This window comes from Chelonoidis abingdonii, chromosome 1 (assembly GCF_003597395.2).
Source record: "Chelonoidis abingdonii isolate Lonesome George chromosome 1, CheloAbing_2.0, whole genome shotgun sequence".
NCBI classification, from domain to species: domain Eukaryota; kingdom Metazoa; phylum Chordata; order Testudines; family Testudinidae; genus Chelonoidis; species Chelonoidis abingdonii.
The window spans coordinates 278,802,339-278,817,174 of record NC_133769.1 but is presented as its reverse complement, the minus strand read 5'-3'; positions in this window follow the sequence as shown (position 1 = coordinate 278,817,174).

Below are 14,836 nucleotides of genomic sequence, written 5' to 3'. Positions count from 1 at the left end.
TTGGCTTATATACAGTTTATATTGTCAGCAATTTATTTTTGACAAAGGTGACTACTATCCACAGACGATGGAATGCTAATCACAGCAGTAAGCAAACTAATTTATATGTAATAAACTTAGATACCATCCTTGTTATTTCTTCTTTGGCTTATCTCTTGTTCATTGCTAAACAAGACATTATTTAAAAAAAATTGCAAGTTCCCATTAGTCACAGGTGTCCTTGGGTATTTCATATCTCTGCCATTGAAACTAAAAAATGACTTATTTCGGCATAGTAGATAACAATGTAAACCTGTCTAGCACTCTCCTAGGGTATCATTAAATGCAACTGCAGTTACCACCATCCTTGAAAATTACTTTTATAATCCACAGAGTAAAAGCTAAGATATATAGGAGGGGTGGGGGGAGTTGAGAACTAATTTGGAACGAAATTGAAAGGCGAGACAGTGTGTCAGCGTGTGAGAGATTTATCATTTTTGTATCTCTTCATGTAGTATAAAATAGATTTGATCAGCCTCAAATGACAGTAATTTCTCTGCTTTATGCTGCTTCCTACATTTTGTCACTTAAGGCTGGCTTCTGCCTTTCCCAAATGGTTGTGCACAATGAGAGGGAGTAAGAAGCAGTAATTCCATAAGGGGGGGAAATAATGAAAAAATTTAATGTGTCTTTAAAAATCTGTTTTATCTAAACCGGGATCACAAACACTAAAATGCTTGATTAATTTGGTTATTGCATGACATCACTGTACAATGGAGTTAAGGTTGTTTGGATGCCTTAACGATGTATTTCCTTACCTTAAAATATTTGAATGTCTATTAAATGTAACTTTAACTCTGAATTTTCTGAGTTTCTAATGTTTGGTTTGGGGGTAATTACATCATCCCAGTAATGTGTTGTTTTTTTTACACCTACTGATGCATACACTTAACCCTAACTCCAGTTTAGTGTAGTTTTTTTCTCTAGGAATTTTTCAAAGTGCTCTTTCTCTGAGAACACAGGCGTGGGCATCTCCTTTCTCCTGGGTTTTTGTGTTTGTTTGTTTTCTTTTCCCACATCCCTAGTCCCAAATATATGTTTTGTTCCCTCAAGCTGCCGTGACAAGGAGCCGGCAGATTTTCTGTAAAACACTTACCCTCTTAGCCTGACCCTTTCCCAAAAGGGATGAATTCCCTAGAAGAACTGCCCCTTCTAATGCAGTTAGTTAACCAGTTACTGGGTTAGAACATCTGATGAAAAATATCTTCAATGTACATATGTGTTTTACTGATCAAGGTGGACCTCAGTGTTTATCTTGTGGGGAAGCAATGTCAGTGGGGAATATGAAGCCATCAGCATTTGTAAACAGGTCTGTTCATTTTTCCAAGAAGAAACTGCTGTATCTGGAAAACCAAAGTACTGTCTTATTTTCAGCAAATAGGAACTAAGGGGCCCTTCTGTTATCACACCTACTAAAGTTACATGTTGCAAAAATGTATACATGTTGTTCGAGTTAGATGTCCATTGCTGTGAAAATATATGGCCATAGATATCTCTGTATTAAGTGTGCATTTTTATCTATATCCAAAATGTGTTTTATGTGCTTGATTTCTCAGGTTGTGTATTAAGCTTAGAAAGGGGATTGAGGGAGCCCCACCTACCCAGACATTTTCAGACCTCTCACCCACAGATGAGAGACAGTCATCATAGCAGTGATTACAATCCATTAATGGATTTAACCACCAAAACAATGGAGTAGCCAAGACTGGGCATTCTCCTTCATAGGCTCTGATGGATGCTCCAGTGGACCAGAAAATAATAGTCTGAAGCACTGGGAGAGTTCACACTTGGGCCCTGAAACAAAACTATAGAGGAATATAGAGGACTATAGTAATGATTCCCTCTAGAATGGAAGGATCCCCTTAGAGAGAACAAAAGTGACACAACACAGGTGTGCTAGGAGAACAGCAGGATATGCTGTCAACAATGACAGGGTCAGGTGGGAGATATTTGTTTTCTAAAAGAATGAGACTTGGTTCAGTCCTTTTCCTGTAAATTAAGTCAAAAGCACCTAAAAATTAGCTTTCGTGAAGAATAAGAGTGGATGAAACTGTACTGGATGTATGTAGGCTCTTTATTTTAAAATATTTTTTTTTCTCTAATGCTTTCTTGAAACTGCTATGTAAACATATTTAAGAAGACTGTTGCTCAGTATCACTGGTCATGAGTTCTGAAAGGGAAAATCAAGCAGGTACCCAAATCAAGACTGGCCTGCAGGGTGATAAGTGAGTGGTACACATGGTAACATAACTGGGTCCCAGTCTAAGAGTGGAAGAACCATGAGATTCCACCTGAAGTCAGATAAAGGCAAAAGGCAGAATGCCTGAGGGATGCTCACAGGGAGATCAGTTTTAAAAATGGGATGGAATGAGGCTAGCCTTGTAATCATGTCAATTAAACAATGTAATTCCAGGGTAACTTCACTTCATTTGATTTAATAGAGTAACCTCAGATTTCCACTGGCACCCCTGAGATCAGAATATGTCTTCATAGCTCAGACTATGATTTTGTCTTGTGCTCTAAATACGGTAATGAAAATTACAAAGCTAGAGGTTGCCAACATATTCATTATGTTTTTGTCCTTTACACAACAACAATATTAGGAAGAAGCTATACAGTTACGGTAAGTTCGAAATAGCCATGCTTACTAAATAAACACAACAAGCAAGGCTTAGTTACAGATAAACACAGCTATCGTGACTGCTTCCTAAAATATGTATAAAACTCCCCCCTGCCCCGATTACTACAGCAGGGCTCACAAACTATTTTAAAGGATACTATGCAATTTGTATACACTAAAATATTGAACACAAAAGACCTGATTCTTGTCTCCCTTTCCCTGATGTAAATAAGGTATAATTCAGCTGAAGTCAATTCAGTTGAACTCATGAAAACCAGTATAGTTGAGATCAGAATCAGACCTAATGTTCTTGTTAAATATATCTCTTTTTTCCCTCCCAAGTTAATAACAATAGCTGAATGAATTTATGAGAAACTTTACATTGAAATGTAAGCTTATTGTAATATAGCTGGATGAATATAATGATGTTTCAAGTTCAGCTGAATAGCTAGACTTTATAGTATTTCAGGAAAACTTGTTGGTTTACAAAATGCTGCCAGGCCATGAAAATATTTGTATCAAGGTTTGTGGTCACAGTGAGAATATTTGTAATGATTGTTCAAAGACCATGATACATGTAATTAAGTGTGATGCTGTGCTCCATGGCAGTTTCTGCTACTACCAGTTCTTTTCCCGGGGAACATTTTTAATAATTGGGTTAAATTGCTTTAACCTTAGACATAGATGTTGGTATCTCAGTTGCTGCAGGTCTTTTTCATTGTTGAGGGTGTGGCAGACTGATGACTCACTGGTGAGGAACCTCCTGCTGGCCGTCCAGGGAATTAGCTCTTTCTCAGCCCGGAGTGCCCTCTGTGGGCTGGTGTCTCACTTACTGCTGGCCCCCATGTCCCTCCCAGACCCGGCGCCCTTGTATACCAGGGTTCTGCCCCCAGCAGTAACCCATCCATCTCTGGGTCTCCCTTCCCAGGGGAGCATCCAACTCTTTATCCCCACCTTGCCTCAATGGCTACTGCCAGTCACTATCTAGCCCCCACTCACTGGGGCAGACTGCAATCTGTGTACCACTCATCATCGGCAATAGGGGTTTGGACCTGCTGTCTTTGCCACCCTGGGCTGCACCTCTGCAACCCCAGTACCCTTCACAGCCTTTAGTAAGGCTTGCAGACTGACGGTTTTCCAGGCTGGAGCTCCCCAGCTCCTCTGGCCTTCCTCCAGTCCTCCTCCACTCTAGGTAACCTGCTTTGCTTCCCAGGCAGCTAGATCCTTCTCTCTCAAGAGACAAGAGAGAAAGACTCTGTTTTTTTAGCTCCTGGCCCCAGCCTTCTTATAAGGGCCAGCTGGGCCCTGATTGAACTAGCTACAGCTGTGGCTGCTTTCCCAATCATCCCAGCTTTTCCCCTGCCACAGCCCTCTCTCAGGGATGTTTTAAGCTCTTCAGGGCAGGAGCGAGGTAACCACCTCACTACAGAGGGGTACAATTAGGGTTGCCAACTTTCTGACTGTAGAAAACTGAACACCCTTGCCCCACCCCTGCTCCACCCCTTCCCTGAGGCTCCAACTCACCCCTTCTCCAAGGTCCTGCCCCCACTCACTCTATCCTCCTTCCCTCCCTCACTCGCCCTCCTGAACCCTTGCTCACTCACTCATTTTCACTGGGCTGGGGCAAGAGGTTGGGGTGTGGAAGGGGGTGAGGGCTCCAGCTGTGGGTGTGGATTATCAGGTAGGGCTGGGGATGAGGGGTTTGGGGTGCAGGAGGGGGCCCAAGCTGGGGGGTGGGGCTGAGAGGTTCAGAGCATGGAAGGGAGATTTATGCTGGGGAGGGGGTTGGGACTGTGGCTGAGGGTGCAGGCTCTGGGTTGGGGCCAGAAACGAGAGGTTTGGCATGTGGGAGGGGGGTCTGGACTGGGGCATGAGGTTGCGGTGTGGGGGGTGAGGGCTCCAGCTGGCAGGCGTAGGCTCTGGGGTGAGGCCAGGGATGAGAGATGTGGGATACAGGAAGGGGCTCCGGGCCAGGTATGAAGGCTTAAGAGTGTAGGATGGGGCTCTGGGCTGGTGTAGGGGGTTGGGGTGTGCGAAGAGGTGAAGGCTCTGGCTGGGGCTATGGACTCTGGGGTGGATATGGGGATGAGGGGTTTGGGGTGCAGGTGGGGTTGTGGGACTGAGAGGGAGTTTGGGTGTGTGAGGGGCCTCAGGGATGGGGCAGGAGGTTGGGGTGCGGGAGGGGAGTTCGGGGTGTGGGAGCCGGACAGTGCTTTTCTTAGGCAGCTACCGGAAGCGGACGGCATATCCCTGCATCCCCTAAGTGGAAGCATGGCCCAGCGGCTCTGCATACTGCCCGCACTCACAGAAGCTGCCAATGGGAGCTGTGAAGCCAGCGCTTGGGATGGGAGCAGTGCATGGAGCCTCCCTAGCCACTCCTGTTCCTAGGGACTGCAGGGACATGCCAGCCACTTCTGGGAGCTGCACAAAGCCAGGGCAAGCCATCTGCCTTAGCCTTTCTGTGTCACCAACTCAACTTTTAACAGTCCGGTCAGCAGTGCTAACCAGACCTGCCAGTGTCTCTTTTCGATCACACATTCCAGTTGAAATCCAGATGCCTGGCAACCCTAGTTACAAGCAGTTTATGGTCTATCAATATAAACAAACCCAGTTCACACGGATATCTGTAAAAGTTCTCACATGCCCATACACTTGCCAGGCACTTTTTTTCAATCTGTGCATAACGTTTTTCTGCTCCAGTGAGTGTGCAAGAGCAAAATGATACTTCTTCCACTCAGAGCCATGTAGTTGCAACAATACACCACCTAAATCAAAGCTGCTTGGATCCACACTGATCATTATGTGTTTGTTCACATCGCAGTGCTTGAGAACAGGAACTGTTTACATTATTCCTTTTATCTTCATACTTACTTACCTTACCAACGTTTCTGAATGCTAGAAAAATTTAAACTTATCTCTAAAGGGGTGTAATTGGAATCTCATGTCAGTGAAAGAGAAAGTCAGTGGGTTCAAAAGAGGAAGAAGGTCTGCTCTTCAGATACTGAAAGAGGAATCTCTCACTTTCTACTAGCTTATAAATTTACAAGAACACTGATGTGAGGGTTATTATAAATAGCCATACTGAGAAAGTTAAGCAAAGTTTAAAGATTGCTTCTCAATTGATCTTCCTAAAGTGTCTGTGTGACTCATTTATCAAGGAAGCAGTTAACAAAACCAGGTAGTCTCCAAAGTTCATATCCTCCGCTGTGCAGCTCCACTGAACTTAATGGAACTATGCCCATTTTCATCAATGGAAGATCTGACCTGTGACAGAAATGCAACACTCCTTTGTCGAGTTGTCTTTTCACAAAGCTTTAAACTGAGCTTTTGGTCTCAAGATGTGCGAGAGTTATGGATTTTATTTAAAAGCAAATATAAAATTTTCTTACCAGAGGCCCTGAAGGTGATTGTGACATTCATTGTTTCTGTGCAAATCAGGATTCACAAGAATGGTTGATATTAAAAATAAATACAAAAACTGTTATTTCTATCTAGAGATCTATTGTATTGCTAAGTATAAAATTCCCTTTTGTGTTTCTAAATATAATGCCATCAATGGAATAGCTCTCTTCATCCAAACTCACACACTGGTACTATTGTTTTGTAAGCTATGCTGATTTATAATAATGTTAAATTTCCAAACAAACTGTCTTAAGAATCCATTGGGGAAATGCAAGATTTTGCACAGTCTAAAAGTAGATCATGTTGGGAAAAAATTTGGGAGTCCTTGCTGTAAATCAGACCAGGACAAATCACAATCCTTCTTGTTCCTGCTTCCAACTTCTTTCCTAAGATCTCTTTGTAACTCTCACAGTCTCATTCTGTGTAAGTTCAAAAACTTTAGTTGACTCATCCACAGTCTAATGATGCCTCATAGCCTCTAAATGCAAATACACTGATCTCCATTGCCAATTCTGATTTATTTTATATAACCTCTTCAAATTTTCTTACTAGTCCTACTTTTGGGTCCTTATTACATATGTTGTCCTCAAATTACTCAGGAAACATTGTTATGTTCACTTATGCTGAAGTCCCAGACAACTTTTAAAAAGATAGCTAAAGACCTTTAGCCATTATATGTTAACATAACCATACAAAATATAACATATACATTTTCACTAAGGCAGAGCAAAACACTTCAGTGCCACTGAGTGGAGCACATTAGAATCAAGTACGGTAATTCTTTTAAAATATTCATTTCCTGTTCTTAACTGGTGTGTAATGATGCTGTTACTTTGCCACATTCAACTCTAAAGAAGGATGCATTTCTATGGTGGGTAAAATGATCCCTGTATATCATTTGTACACATATTTTTTTGAAAAAATAATGAAACACTTTGAGCTCATTATGCATGAAAGGCAGCAAACTAGTATATTATTCATATATGCTGTAGTGAATCAGATCGTGAGCATTCAGCACCTTAACTTCAGGATAAAGCCTTTGAGCCATTTGATAGCACTATATATATAATCACTGTCTGTGCTTCCCCTTTATAATTATTTAGTTTCCTTCACGTGTTTGTGTGGGTTTTTCATACAGCAACAAGGAACAGAAAACATTTTATTAGCAGGAAGAATAAAGGGCAGGTGCAATACCTGGAAATACTTTTAACTCACTGTTGTGAGGAGACATGGCCTTTCTCAGAGGTTGATGTGGAGGAATGACCACGCTTCCCTTGTGGGTAGAACCAGGAAGCAGAGGGGTGAGACAGGAACAAGAAGTATAAAAGGCAGGCCCTGCAGCTCAGTTGGGCTGGAGCCACAGAGGGAGAGAGGTGTTTCCTACCAGAGCAGGAGCAGGAGCAGGAGCCAATGAAGACTTCTACTGTCCTGAGGACTCACTAGAGCTGCCAGGCATGTATGATGCTGAGTAGATACTGGGACTGTCACTGGCAATGTATCCCAGGGAGACAGAGAATGAACCTGGGACACAAGTACAATTTGAGAGGGAAAGGAGAAGTTGCCCAGGGACAGATGACTCCAGTCTAGATGCACTGCTGTCTGAATCCAGGTCAGTGTGTTGGGCTGGGAATGGGTGGAGTAGGATGGGCCTGAGTCCCCTTCCCTCCTGCTGCCAACCCCACCCCTGGGGTGGCAGCCTTCCCACTGTAGGTCAGGAGGCCTGTGTTCATCTACCATCTTCCAGAACTAGGATGCTAGACCCTTTACTGCTCTGCCCTGCCCTGCCTGAGGGCTGGAGTCTTTAGACTGTTTAGTGCCCTGCCCTGCTTGAGGTCCTGAGCTCCTAGACTGATCACTGCTCTGCCTTGCCTGAGGGCCAGAGCCTCTTGGACAGCTTGATGCCCTGCCCTGCCTGAGGGCTTGGCTCCTAGGTTATTTACTGCTGTGCCCTGCTTGAGGGCCAAGACCCTTAGACTGCTTGGGGCTCTACCCTGCCTGAGTGCTTGAGCCCCAGAGATGGATTATTGCCTAGCCAAGCTTAGGGGGCCTGGGCATCAAAGACAGTTAATTTCCCTCTTTCATATTGCCTTTATAGGAATAGAATCCTGAGGGGATATGGCCTCCCTCCAAGATTAACAGGAAGGGATGGCCACACACTCCTACAGTCATTCTTTTTTAACTGCCCGCAGTATAAACCAGATACTTGATAATACTTCACCATCATGCTTGACAAAAAATAAATGTTCATTAACTTCCAACATTTACTAAGCACTTTAAGTGGAAAAATGAAATATTCACACAACCCTTCTCACACAAAGTGTAAGAGCCAAATTCTCATCTGATATAAATGGTGTAGCTCTGTTGGAGTCAATTGCTATTGGAGTATGCTGCTTTACATCTGTTCATAATCTACCTCTCTTAGAGTCTTTGCTGGGTTGAGAACTAGGCAGAGTAGGGATTGAAAGGAGGTCAAGCATCACCGCAACTCCCTTCTAACTTTTTGTAACTGGGAGCTGTGAACCTGATAGAAACTGGAGTAACACAGGGATGAGTCAAGCCCAATATCTCTGTTTTTAAACAGATTGAAAATCAATCAAATTTCAAAGATGAACAGGAAACTGGACACACAATCCATGTCCATATTCAATTATGTGGCTTAATTCCCTATCAAAATATAGAATTGTAAATGTCTATTGAGCCATAACCATACCAGGTAAACAGAAGATTAGCCATAGCAGGAACATTCTCAGTTCATCTTCTATTTGAAAATTCTCAGGGAAAATATTTTCTTACAAGGAGTAGACACAACATGTATATTTATATGTTGTCATGTCTATTACACATGCTGTTTGTTTCAGTGTATGGTGGCTGCAATGTGAATGTGTAATAAGGTAGTTTAATGAATTTTTAATCAACCCTGGGTTAAAAACAACGTTTGCTTGACAGAGAAAAATATTGGTATGACTATTTTTCTAGTTAAGTTTCATAGTACGTTCTTAAATATCACTCCTTTCCAGATGGACCAGAATCAATGTCAACAATATAAGGTACTATGCTGTTTAGAGAATTCTTTATTGAATCAGAGAAGATGTGAGAAAACAGCCATCATTTCCACTGTCTTGACAGCATCTGTTTTTTTCCAAAGCATCACTTTTCTATGCTTTTATTTCCTACTTTTGCTGTTACAAACTTCTTATTTCCATAATAGGAAGAGTCTGTAGTATACATTCCCAGCCCAGAGTTCTAATTTTGCCCTCTGTTACAAAGGTAATTTCTCTAGCAACTCTTGGGATCTTACCCCCTTTTTATTGTTATGTATGTTTGGTATCTACATCATATAAAAATATTTATTTTTTCAATCCATCTTATCAAAGTGTGACAGTATTGTTTTATCCCTTAAAACATCTTAATTGTTTCAAGTTTCTTTCCACTGAGCTACTTTATTACATAGAATATCATCAATTTATTCAGTAAAGGGCAGTAAAGTATGCACCCTGTATTTTCATGCAGATCTTCAAATGGAAGTAGAATTTCCCAGCAAAATTAAAAATATTATGTTTCAATTTTAAACTGATGGGGCAGTCCCTTCCATTGTTTTAAACAGTCTCTCACCAGCTTCATCTTTATGTAGGTATCAGATGCTAACCTCTTTGAATTTCTTGGTAAAATCAGCCATTCTTGATACCAGTCAATGGTTTCTTTTTTATATTTGTGTCTTTTAATCTTCAGGCTTTAGTTTACCTTCATTTCAGTCTGTTTAAATCTGCAGATAATACATAATGTATAAAATCCAACTTTGCATATGCAACCTTAAGTTACTTACTTTTCAGAAGAAAACTGGCACAAAGTATCGATCACACTCCACTTTCAGTTTGATGCAACTTATTTAAAGGAAAGGACAAGAAAACCTGCTATCAGTTTTTTTCTAAAACAAATACATATTAGCAAGTAAACACTTAAATGTCTAGTGTGCAGTAATGGAGCCTATAAAATGTCTTATTTTCTGCATGGCTGCTATTTTTGTTTTGTCAAGTGAGTTATCTTAACCTACCCCCAAAGAGACAATTCTTAGTTGAACTCTATTTCTCTTTGGTTTTTAATGCTAGCATAAGAAGCATATTATGGTATGTTAACACAGTGAATTTGTAGTCTTCATTCAGAGTGACTGTCTGAAAATAACTTATTGCAGTATTCACCCAGCTCTAGTCTCATCCATTTTTGACTCATCCCTAATTTCAGCTACTTTTTTTTTATTTATTATAAACCTCTTTTCTTGTCCTTCTTTTGTGCTTCCACAGGCTCCATTACAGGCTGGAAGGAGATCTACAATTTTTTTTAATGCTAATTTTTACTATGCTGCTTCTTCTCTGAGTCCTTGTTCTTCACCTTTCCACAATCCTGCAAGCAACATAGAGGCACAAACCTGTGAACTGCCATCTACTCCCCTGCCTCTATCAATCAGCATGCACTTTGCTGCATTAAACATGCCAAAATTGAGGAGAAAGAGTTGTCCCCTGAGCAGTGATCAGTACCTTGTTCTGGCCTTGTGTTTTAGAACTGAGTGAGCACCAGTGGGGCAAGGAGGAGTAACAGGTAATGGAATTCAAGAGCAGCTGTCAGGATGATAGAAGAATAGAGGAACCTCTCAGGGAGCAAGTAAATAAGCCGAAATGTGGGATATTTCTGATCTGACATCTTAAATGTGATTTCATATCTAGTATAATTTTTCTGAAGCAGTACATGACTAGTTGTGGTTGTATAACACAATCTAGCTGCTTCAGTACATTAAATACTGAAGTACATTGGAAATAAGGGGTATTTTTTTTTAACAATGAGACTGATTAACCGTTAGAACAATTGATCAAGGGTCATGCTAGATTCTCCACCAATTATAGTTTTTAAACCATCATTAGATGTTTTGGTAAAATAAATGATCTGTGTATTGTTTTGGGGAAGTTCTGTGGCCTGTGTTATACAGGAGTCAGACTAGATGGTCACAATAATTAGCATGAGGAAAAGACAGACCAATGGTCTACCCCAAGGCTCTGGGCTGGCAACAGTGCTTTTCAATCTGTACACAAACAATCTTTTGCTTACCTTGCTCTACAAGTTCACATACACATATGACATTTGCTTAGGCACCGTAACACAGTCATTCCGGAAGACCCCCTAAACACTGACTTGATTAAGATGGAGGAATACTGTAGTCAATGGCATTTACAACCAACTGTGGCCAAGACAGTTTTGAGTGTGTTCCATCTTCACAATACCATATCAGATCAATAACTGAATATCTTTCTCAGCTGACATCACTTGAAACATGAATCCCACCCAGTCTACCTCAGAGTAACTCTAGAGAGATTTTTCAGATATCTTAACTACTTGAGGAAAATAGTGACTAAGGGTGAGGATGCATAACAGCATTCTGAGCAAATTGGCTGGCATTTCATGGAGAACAAACATTCATATTTTCTGATAATCAGGGTTAGTCCTGTGTTACTCTGCAGCTCTGATGTGACTCAATTAATATCATGTCAGGTTGGTTGACACACAACTGCACTCAACCATGCACATCATAACTGAAATAATTCGACCCACACCAGTACTGTGGCTTGCCATGTTAAGTGATGTCATTTCTCCACACATCTGCATGAGGATGCAACAACAAGAACAGTTGAGAACATCGGGCAACCCAAGCCTATCACTATACAATACCTCTTTAACCATGCAACACTGTGGTTGTCATTAGGGCATCCATTGTGGGGCCATTTGCCTTGCCCAGATGTGATGGGATCCCCGGGGATACAACTCTGTGCCTTCTTAACTCTACAACCTGGGTTGTCTCTCACAATGCTTTGGTACTGACAAGCAGCAGACCTCGCCAAGCACTGTTATCACTTAGCACAACAGCACATGGAGCCCCACACCCAGCTAAATTGCATGAATGCTCCCTGATCCATTCATGAATTACACAGAGAAAGAAACCAGCAAATCTCCCAAGCCCCCAGCCTTGCATCCCTAGAATATACCATCTTGCCCTATCCAGAAGTATAACCAGTTTAGGTTTATTACAGAGTCTGCCCCTCTTTTGATGCGGAGAGAACATATACTAACCTTTGTAAACTGAGTGGAGATTTCCCAAGCAATTCAGCCAAAACACACTGTTTTAAGTAAAAAATAAAACAGATTTATTAACTGCAGAAAGATAGATTCTAAGTCATTAGAATCGGTAGGCACTAAAGGTCAGAGATAGTTACCAAAGAAAATAAAAGTTAAGCATATGGTATAAATCTTAAATCTATTAGACTAGGCAGTATTTGGATCAAGCACTTTTTCTCACCCCACTGGATGTTGCTATTAGGTTATAATTCTTAATACACATGCTTCCCCTTTAACCTGGGACCAATTTCCTCAGTTCAAGTCTTTGTCTTCCTAGCATTCTTGTTGCTTTCTGCATAGGTGGGGAAGGATAAAGGGGACAGTACCATTATGCTTTTGCCTATTTTACATCTTCAATCTATATGCCTGGAAAACGCTAGCCTATACATGTCCTGATGGGCTTTTGTTGAGTCACAGGCCTGGTCTACACTACGCGTCTACACTACACTAAGCATATTTAATGCTGCACCCGTCCACACAATGAAGCCCTTTATATCGATAAAAAGGGCTCTTTAAACTGGTTTCTGGACTCCTCCCCGACGAGAGGAGTAGCGCTGAAATCGGCATTATCATATTGGATTAGGATTAACGTGGCCGCAAATCGACAGTATTGGCCTCCGGGCGGTATCCCACAGTGCACCACTTTGACCGCTCTGGAAAGCAATCTGAACTCAGATGCACTGGCCAGGTAGACAGGAAAAGCCCCGTGAACTTCTGAATTGCATTTCCTGTTTGCCCAGCGTGGAGCGAGTGCTGTTGGACCACACAAAGCACAATAAGTGTGTGCGTCCATGTACCGAGGCTAAGTCGATTTTAGGAGCGTTGCACGTGGGTAGCTATCCTGTAGGTAATCCCATGATTCCCACAGCTCTCCCCTGCCCATTGGAATTCTGGGTTGAGATCCCAATGCAGATGGTGCACAACATGTTGCGGGTGATTCTGGGTAATGTCATCACTCATCCTTCCTCCACGAAAGCAACGGCAGACAATCATTCGCACCCTTTTCCCTGGATTGCACTCGCAGACCCATAGCATGGCAACCATGGAGCCCATTTTGCCTTTTGTCACTGTCACTGTATGTACTGGATGCCGCTGACAGAGGCGTACTGCAGCACACACAGCAGCATCATTGCCTTGCAAGGTAGCAAAGACGGTTACCAGTCGTTTTGTACGCGCTCATCCATGTAAATTGGCGATGAGATGACGGTTATCAGCGTTCTGTACATCTGCTGCTGTCATGGGTGCTCGGTGACCTTCACTGAGGTCGGCCGGGGGCACAAAGACAAAAATGGAATGACCCCGGGTTCCATCCTCCTTTATTTGTATCTAAAAAGAGTCAGTCCTGCCTAAAATGGGGCAAGTGTACTAGAGAACCAGTGTACCAGGAAGCAGAGGCACACCGCTCCATGTCAGACTCCAAAGAAATGAGGCTATGCCATTCACGGGGGTGCCGCGCAACACCCCACCTGTTGCTTCCCCCTCCCCCAACCCTTCTGGCTACTGTTGCAGAGTCCCCATTTTGTTGAGAAGTAAAAAGAATGCAGAATAAGAAACACTAATTTATAGTGAGATAAAAGGAGGAGAGGCAGCCCCAGTGCTATGATGTCCAGGGAGGACATTAAATGGTGCGGGAGAGAGAAGCCCAGCATCCTGCTGCTATAGTCCAGGCAGTACAGAATTCTTTCTTTAGACATGAAAGGGGGCACTGAGGAGTTCAGCCATGATGAGGACGGTTGCCGTTGCCATGAGAGGACGGTACCGCGTGTCTGTACCATCTGCCGGTAACCGGGATTCCATTCCATTACCAGGCGCCCCCGCCAACTCACCGAGGCCACCGGAGCACTCACGGGATGAGACGAGGACGGCTACTAGTCCACTGCACTGACTATCTGCCAACCTGGCCAGGTTGGCAGAATGTACAGTGCAGTGGGACAGTAGCCGTCCTCGTCATCATCCCGTGAGTGCTCCGGTGGCCTCCGGTGAGTTGGCGGGGGCGCCTGGGTAAAATAGGAATGGAATCCCGGTCCCGGCAGATGGTACAGACACGCGGTACCGTCCTCACATGGCAACTGGCACCGTCCTCATCATGGCTGAACTCCATCAGTGCCCCCTTTCATGTCTAAAGAAAGAATTCTGTACTGCCTGGATATAGCAAGCAGGTGCGGGCTTCTCCTCTCCCGCACCTTTAATGTCCTCCCTGGACATCATAGCACTGAGCGGCTGCCTCTCCCCTTTCTATCTCACTATAAATTAGTGTTTCTATTCTGCCATTCTTTTTACTTCACAACAAATGGGAGGACTCTGCAACAGTAGCCAGAAGGGTGGGGGAGGGGGAAGCAACAGGTGGGGTGTTGCGCGGCACCCCCGTGATGGCATGCAGTCTCATTTCTTTGGATCTGACATGGAGCGGTGTGCCTCTGCTTCCTGGACACTGGTTCTCTAGTACACTTGCCCCATTTCTAGCAGGACTGACTCTTTTTGAGATACAAAAAAGGAGGATGGAAGACCCGGGGTCTTCCCATTTGTCTTTGTGCCCCCGGCCGACCTCAGTGAAGGTCAGCCAGAGCACCCATGACAGCAGCAGATGTACAGAACGCTGATAACCGTCATCTCATC